Raw genomic sequence first — 8,883 nt, forward strand, 5'->3', positions numbered from 1 at the left:
ACTTAGTTAATTCCTTCATACCAGTCAATACCTGCAGTGTTTACATATGTTGCTATGTGTGATAATTTATTTAACTATATTTATGTGTATGTTAACCTGAATAAACTGACTGACTATACTGGCTTGACTTACTGACTGGACTGACTGTAGTGACTTGACTGAATCACTCACTTGACTGGATTGACTTGACTACCATCCACCTCAGCCAGCAGGGCCACAACATGCCTCTCCACTCCCTTCACAATCATCAACAAACACCAGCATCCATAATTTAAGGTAAGAAATATTATTTCTGTTGGATACGTCTAACACTGCATTTTCAGGCCATAAGTCTCTTCAATTCTATGAAGGCTGAAAGAGGTGAGGAAGCTGCTGAAGATAAATTCGCAGGGTTTTTGACGTACTAGTATGTCTTACGCACCAGGGTTATTAACGTACTAGTACGCATAAATTCTAGCATCCTCAAATCAACCAGGAAAAGGTTGGTAGGCCTAGATGTGAGAATGGATCTGCATGGTCAATGTGTGCAGTACAAAAAAATCGGGGACCCAGTGGTGCATTGTGGGAAAGCCATTTTATTACACCTTGTTCACCATGTCTAGCGTTAAGAAACTCCTCACTCCTCGAATAATTGGGGCTCTTTTGCTCCCAAGTGACAGTTCAAACATGGAAGTGTCAGTGAAGATGAATTTCATGGTTTTGAGGACCGAATGCAATGCCCAGGAAACCAGAACGACAGAAGGAAGGTAGGAAGAAAAGAAGGAAGGAAGGAAGAGATGAGAGGAAGGAAGAAAGAGATGAGAGGAAGGAAGAAAGAAAGAGTTGAGAGGAAGGAAGAAAGGAAGAGATGAGAGGAAGGAAGAAAGGAAGAGATGAGAGGAAGGAAGGAAGGAAGGAAGGAAGGAAGGAAGGAAGGAAGGAAGGAAGGAAGGAAGGTAGGAAGGTAGGCATGCAGGCAGTAAGGATGGAGGGAAACCATCAACCTAGGATAACAAAAAATTCAGACAGTGACTTATTTCCATGTGGGTTGGTAGGTGGGGAGGAATGGATGGGTGTTGACAGGCAGTGAGGGTGGTGAGTGACGGTGTAATTTGTCATTGTGACACTAATTATGCTGGTGACTCAGCATATTCACAAGTCCACCCCCACAAAAGTTCTAGGAAGTGTCCAGTGACTTTATATGTGTATATATATATGATAGAAAAATAGTAATAAACATTTTTTATTGTTGGTTTGTGTAAACATGTTTTGCAAACAATATAATGACAATGTTTGTGCGATTATTGTGTAGCATATGAATGAATATACATACAATATACCTTATATTGGTCTCACAGGCCATAAAAGTTATTTGAAGAAAGAAAGGAAGGAAGAAGTAAGTAAGGAAGGAAGGAAAGAAGGAAGGTAGGTTTGTGGGGAGGAAGGGATGTGTTGTGGAAGGCAGTGAGGGGTTAGTGAGTGGTGGTATGATGCATCTTTGTGACACTAGACATGCCAGTGACTCAGCATATTTACAGGTCCACCCACACACAACTACAAGCTTTCAGAACCTCTTGTAGTTACAGGAACCTGTCCATTGACTCTATATGTGTATATATCTGATAGAAAAATAGTAATAAACAACATTTTTTTATTGTTGGTTTTAGTAAACATGTTTTGTAAATAATAAAATGACAGCAAAGTTTGTGCGGTTATTGTGAAAAATAAAATATTAAAAAATAAAAGAAAAAAGTAGAAAAAACAAAATAAACTATTACCGGGTGACCGGCAGTCAGTGATGATGCTGTAAGCGGTTCAATTTCTGTCAACTTCACACCTCCACATCTTGGTAAGCATTGATTGCAATTTTTTTTTTTGGCCTATAATACTCACAAAAAAACTATCATTTCATAAGAAAAAATAATTTTTTTTTTCAAATATTTTTCAACCCTGAGTGGGAGTTAATTAACCCTTTGAGGGTCGACAGGCCCTCTCCCAGACTTGTTCTCAGGGTCGAAAAATATTATAAAAAAAAAAAAAAAATTCTTATAAAAAGATAGGCTAAAAAAAATGTTTTGCCATCAATACTTACCGAGATACGGAAGAGCAAAAGTGACAGAAATTGAACCGCATACGGCAACAACACTGTTGGTCACCCGGTAATCATTTATTTAGTTTTTTCTACTTTCTTCTATTATTTTTTAATATTTTTTTTTTCAAGTAACTTTTAAGGCCTATGAGACTAATATGAGCACTATTTTATATACATTTACTCTTTCTATACTTTACAATAACTGTACAGACACTGCTGTCATTATATTGTGTACAAAACATGTTTACACAAACAAAATATAATGTTTTTTATTAAAATTTTTCTATATTATACATATACATATATACAGTCACTGGACATGTTCTTAGATGTTCTGCAGCCTGTGGAAGTCTTTGAAACACGTTCTCATGCACAAATGGTGTTTTACATTCCTCACACGTAAAACGAATGTCTCTGTGTTGTTGTTGGCATTTTTTTGTATGTGCACAGACATAACACCTCTTCTGAGCCTTTTTCTTGAAAGCAGTAGCAGGCAGTTTCATTAGGAAGTGATGACCAGGCCTCAGACAAGAAAGTAGTTGTTGATAATTTTGTGGGCAGTTGTCTATTGCAGGTGTTGTTCCTTGGTACTTGATTATTATTTGTTTGATGGCAGACAAACAAAATTCACCATATGGTGGTTTGTTTCTGGTCCTCATCTTATACATATTATAAGCATTGAGCATGGAAATGTCCAGAATACAGAAAAAGAGTTTTATGTACCACTTATAACTCTTGCGAACACAATCAGCAAACCCAATCTGCATGTCACAATTGTCCACTGAACACATATTGAGGGTGTAGTCCATCACAGCTGCAGGTTTTAGAATGGGTTCATTGCTCTCTCTATGCTGCCTGCCAGTGTCGGCCATTTCGTCATGGTGAACTGATGACAACAGTGCGACATCTTGTTTGTCATGCCACCGAAATGCCATGATATCATTGGCAGCATACGCCTGCACCTCACCTCTACGAGTGCCTGCGTCAAACCTGGGCATATGTTTACGATTTGCACGCACTGTGCCACACACATAGGGGAGACATGATAATGACATTCAAAATACTGAGAGGAATTGACAAGGTGGACAAAGACAGGATGTTCCAGAGATGGGACACAGCAACAAGGGAACACAGTTGGAAGTTGAGGACACAGATGAATCGCAGGGATGTTAGGAAGTATTTCTTCAGCCACAGAGTAGTCAGGAAGTGGAATAGTTTGGGAAGCGATGTAGTGGAGGCAGGATCCATACAGAGCTTTAAGCAGAGGTATGATAAAGCTCACGGTTCAGGGAAAGTGACCTAGTAGCGACCAGTGAAGAGGCGGGGCCAGGAGCTTGGACTCGACCCCTGCAACTTCAACTAGTTGAGTACAACTAGGTGAGTACATCTGTCATGTTCACTCACAAGAAATCACTGAGTAAGGGGCTTTTGTACCAGTTATTAGTATATAATATATGCCCCTTATCAAGATATGGTTCCATCATTGTTCTAACCACATCACCAGAGATACCCAGTAACTTCCTGGTATCTTGCAATGTATTTCTTCCAGTTTACACAGTTATATCCAATACAAGACCAATGTAGCAATCACAAAGCACAAACAACTTTATACCAAAGCGTTTCCTCTTGCTTGAACGACAGTCTTCCTTTGAACAGAATCAAAGACTCATCAATAACAAGCTTCCTGAAGGGATAAAAAGATACATATTGAATTTCTGTTTCATATACACAAACACATTCCTAATCTTATATAACCTGTCATGCCTGGTTTTGTCTGAGAAGTGAAGCATACGTAACAGCAGCACAAATCGATTCACTGGTATATCACTGAAACCTGGGGCTGCAATCAGGTGGTCTGTCGACCAGTATGATTTGACACTGTGCTTATACACATGTGGTATAAGCATTATTGTGGCAAGCAAAAGATACATCTCAGCCACAGTTGTCTCTTTCCACTGGTGTAGACATGAATTTAGTGAAAGTACTGTGTTTGTCGTGTTGTAATCGAAGTATCTGTTGCTTTCCCTGACAATAATTTCCAACAGGAGTTCGTCAAAGAATAACTCGAAACATTCCAGTTCAGTGGCATTGTTCCCAAGTGTACAAGATGGCCATACTCCACTTTGACTTTCATCAAAGTGATGAGGATTGGGAACAAAATTGGCAGCTTCCTGCCAATCCCAGGTGTGGTTTGCTGGTGGGAACTGGATACTGACAGGTGGTTGTGGAGGTTGTGGTTGTGGAGTTTGGTGTGTTTTCACTGTCTGTGACTGTTGTACGGCCATGGGATGTACTCCGAGATGTAATCCTTACCCTTGGAATAGTATAAATAACAAAAAAAGGCACAATACCATGGCTGGAACTACACACAAATAACCCACACATACAAGAGAGGAGCTTACGACGACGTTTTGGTCCGATTTGGACCATTTACAAATTCTTTGTAAATGGTCCAAGTTGGACCGAAATGTCGTCGTAAGCTCCTCACTTCTATGTGTGGGTTATTTGTGTACTGGAATAGCACATGGCACACTATCAGAGCACATATACTGTCGTATATACTGAAGCTTCACTGAAGAATATTCCACTTGTCTCGCTACTGGAACTGTTTTCAAGAGCTTGGAATTCATATTCACTATCACTATCATCACCATTGCTTACATCTGAGTCCTGGATGTGGGAAAATGAGAGTTTCCTCTTTCGTTAAGTAAGTTTATTCAGGTTTACACAAATAAAGTTACATAGATTATCATACATAGCAGCATATGTGTAAAGAACCTAGGATAACCCAAAAAAGCCAGAGTGACTTATTTCCATTGGAGTCCTTTTACCTTATTATTATAATATAAAGGTGATAATATTTTATTATTGCTCTATAAAGGAGATAACATCTTATTATCATACTATTAAGACTATTTATAATACAAGGGTCATTACTGGGAATAAGGTAAAATACCACGCATGTTAGTTAAAAAAATTAAAAATCATTCCCCTCCCTTTCTGTAGCTACATTCATTAGGTACCTTTTGGCTCTCTTCTTGAACTGGTTCATGCTATGACTGGCTTTGGCATGTTTGGGCAATCTGTTCCATTCCTTTACTGCTGTACAATAAAAGGTGTTTGAAGCCTGGCGACTAACTGTGGCTACAACAAAGTTGTGCTCTCTCCCTCTAGTACTATGATTGCTTTGGTTCCCAGCCTTGACAAAATTGGCAGCAACATATTCTGGACACTGTTTGTGAGCAATTTTATAAACATGATTTAGCTTCAGTTGTTTTACTCTGTCTTCAACATTCAGCATATCCAATTGTTTTGATTCATCCTGGCCTACATGCTCTCTCGGATCCAGGTCCAGGATGAATCTTACCATTTTGTTCTGGGTGATTTGCAGTCTATCTGCAAATCGCCCAGAACAAAATGGTAAGATTCTGGTACAAATGAAGATGAACAAGATGGCTCAGCACCAGAGGTGGAAGGTTGAGGGTCATCTGGATTTTCCTCACTATTACCGGTATTATGGTCATTAATTTCGGTAACAACCTCCTGAAAACCTTGAAAGTCATCTTCAATGACACTTCAATCTGTATTAGAACTGTCACTGGGGAACAAAAGTGTCCCAATTCGCCGAGAAGTGAGGTGCTTCTTACCGCAAGGCATGGTGAACAAGGTGTACTAAAATTTCATTCCCACAATGCACCACTGGGTGCCCAATTTTTTCCTTAGTGCACACACTAACCACATAGACCCATTCTCTCACATTAAGGCCTACGAGCAGTTTCCCACTTAATTTGAGGCCGCTAGAATTTATGCGTACTAGTACGACACCAACCCTGGTGCGCAAGCCATACAAGTACGGCACCAACTCTGAAAGGGTTAAGGATAGAGGGTGTTGACCCTGAAAGGGTTAAGGAAAGAAGTCAGGTTCACAACATCAGAGTGCAGGGTGAAGCTGCAAGAGCCGACAATTCAGCTGCAGAATATTATCCACGTGAGCTAGTCGAGATAATAGAATGTGGTGGATATACCAAGCAACAGATTTTTAATGTGGAAGAAACTGCATTATTTTGGAAGAAGATGCCATCTAGGACATTTATTGCTGAAGAAGTCATTGCCTGGCTTCAAAGCTGTAAAAGACAGGCTAACACTCTTGCTAGGAGCTAATGCAGCTGGTGATTGCAAGTTTAAACCTATGATGATTTATCACTCAGAGAATCCTAGGGTCCTAAAGAACTATGCAAAAGGCAGCCTCCCTGTTTATTATAAATCCAATTTGAAAGCTTGGATGACTGCCAATCTTTTCATAAATTGGTTCACTATTTTAAGCCTACAGTTGAGGAGGCTGACTGCGAGACAAAAAAATTCCTATTAATGTTTTACTTGTTTTAGACAATGCCCTGCCCACCCTACAGCTCTAAATGGCATGTACAAGGCTATAAATGTTGCTTTTATACCTGCAAACACAACTTCATTACTGCAGCTGATGGACCAAGGTGTAACTGCAGCCTTTAAATCTTAATACCTAAGAAGAACTTTCATTAAGGCTATAAATTTCTTAGACAATGATAAACTGATAAAAACCCTTTGGAAAGGATGGTATTAAAAATATTAGAGATGCATGGAATGAAGTTAAAGAAACTGCACTCAAAGGGGTTTGGAAGAATCTAATTCCTGAACTTATGAATGATTTTGAAGGTTTTGACAATCAAGTGGAGGAAGTGAGTGTAAATGTTGTGGATATGGCAAGGGAATTAGAATTGGAAGTCAAGCTTAAGGATGTGGAAGAACTGCTTCTTTCTCATGATAAGGCTCTGACAGACCAAGATCTTCTGACTGAAGAGCAAAGAAAGAAGTTTCAGGAAGAGGAGATCCATCCTGATGATAGTCCTGTTTCCATTAAAGAAATGAAATCCCAGGATTTGGAAGAAGCTATCAACTATACAGAAACAGCAATGACAATTTTTGAGAAGATTGATCCAAATTTTGAACAAAGTTCAACAGTGAATGCATCCCTTTCCCATGGTGTTACATAGTGTTACATGGTATTACATGCTATACAGAAACAGCAATGACAATTTTTGAGAAGATTGATCCAAATTTTGAACAAAGTTCAACAGTGAATGCATCCCTTTCCCATGGTGTTACATAGTGTTACATGGTATTACATGCTATAAAGAAATTTTAAGGGAAAGAAAAAAAAATCTATGAAGCAAAGTTCAATGCTTTCTTACTTTAAGAAAATATCATGGCAACATTCAACATCAACAGCTAGCCTTGAACAACCTTCAACATCAACAGCTAGCCTTGAACAACCTTCAACATCAACAGCTAGCCTTGAATAACCTTCAACATCAACAGCTAGCCTTGAACAACCTTCAACATCAACAGCTAGCCTTGAACAACCTTCAACATCAACAGCTAGCCTTGAACAACCTTCAACATCAACAGCTAGCCTTGAATAACCTTCAACATCAACAGCTAGCCTTGAACAACCTTCAACATCAACAGCTAGCCTTGAACAACCTTCAACATCAACAGCTAGCCTTGAACAACCTTCAACATCAACAGCTAGCCTTGAATAACCTTCAACATCAACAGCTAGCCTTGAACAACCTTCACCATTAACAGCTAGCCTTGAACAACCTTCAACATCAACAGCTAGCCTTGAACAACCTTCAACATCAACAGCTAGCCTTGAATAACCTTCAACATCAACAGCTAGCCTTGAACAACCTTCAACATCAACAGCTAGCCTTGAACAACTTTCAACATCAACAGCTAGCCTTGAACAACCTTCAACATCAACAGCTAGCCTTGAATAACCTTCAACATCAACAGCTAGCCTTGAACAACCTTCAACATCAACAGCTAGCCTTGAACAACCTTCAACATCAACAGCTAGCCTTGAACAACCTTCAACATCAACAGCTAGCCTTGAATAACCTTCAACATCAACAGCTAGCCTTGAATAACCTTCAACATCAACAGCTAGCCTTGAACAACCTTCAACATCAACAGCTAGCCTTGAACAGCCTTCAATATCAACAGCTAGCCTTCAACATCAACAGCTAGCCTTGAACAGCCTTCAACATCAACAGCTAGCCTTGAACAGCCTTCAACATCAACAGCTAGCCTTGAACAACCTTCAACATCAATAGCTAGCCTTGAACAGCCTTCAACATCAACAGCTAGCCTTGAACAACCTTCAACATCAACAGCTAGTCTTGAACAACTTTCAACATCAACAGCTAGCCTTGAACAACCTTCAACATCAACAGCTAGCCTTGAACAGCCTTCAACATCAACAGCTAGCCTTCAACAACCTTCAACATCAACAGCTAGCCTTGAACAGCCTTCAACATCAACAGCTAGCCTTGAACAACCTTCAACATCAACAGCTAGCCTTGAACAACCTTCAACATCAACAGCTAGCCTTGAACAACCTTCAACATCAACAGCTAGCCTTCAAGAACCTTCAACATCAACAGCTAGCCTTCAACATCAACAGCTAGCCTTGAACAGCCTTCAACATCAACAGCTAGCCTTGAACAACCTTCAACATCAACAGCTAGCCTTGAACAACCTTCATCATCAACAGCAACACATTCCTTTAAGAGCTTCACACAAGTCTCCAAAACGAATAAAATTAGTTGAAGAATCAGAGGATGATGGTGTAATATCTCATGATTTTATTCAATAAATACCCTGCCACTCACCTCTCACACATTCAAATTAATATTTTAAGGTAAGTAATAAGAGTACTCTGTGTGTATTATACTTTTTATTGTGTTTTTTAAATGTCTAGTTCTATTGCT

General features: G+C 39.4%; 1 pseudogene; it reads left to right on the forward strand.

Moving 5' to 3' along the window:
* The first annotated feature begins 1,294 nt into the window (after positions 1 to 1,294).
* On the forward strand, positions 1,295 to 7,101 carry LOC138853486 (tigger transposable element-derived protein 1-like; annotated as a pseudogene).
* Positions 7,102 to 8,883: the final 1,782 nt, after the last annotated feature.

Source organism: Cherax quadricarinatus, chromosome 31 (genome assembly GCF_038502225.1).
Source record: "Cherax quadricarinatus isolate ZL_2023a chromosome 31, ASM3850222v1, whole genome shotgun sequence".
NCBI classification, from domain to species: Eukaryota; Metazoa; Arthropoda; class Malacostraca; order Decapoda; family Parastacidae; genus Cherax; species Cherax quadricarinatus.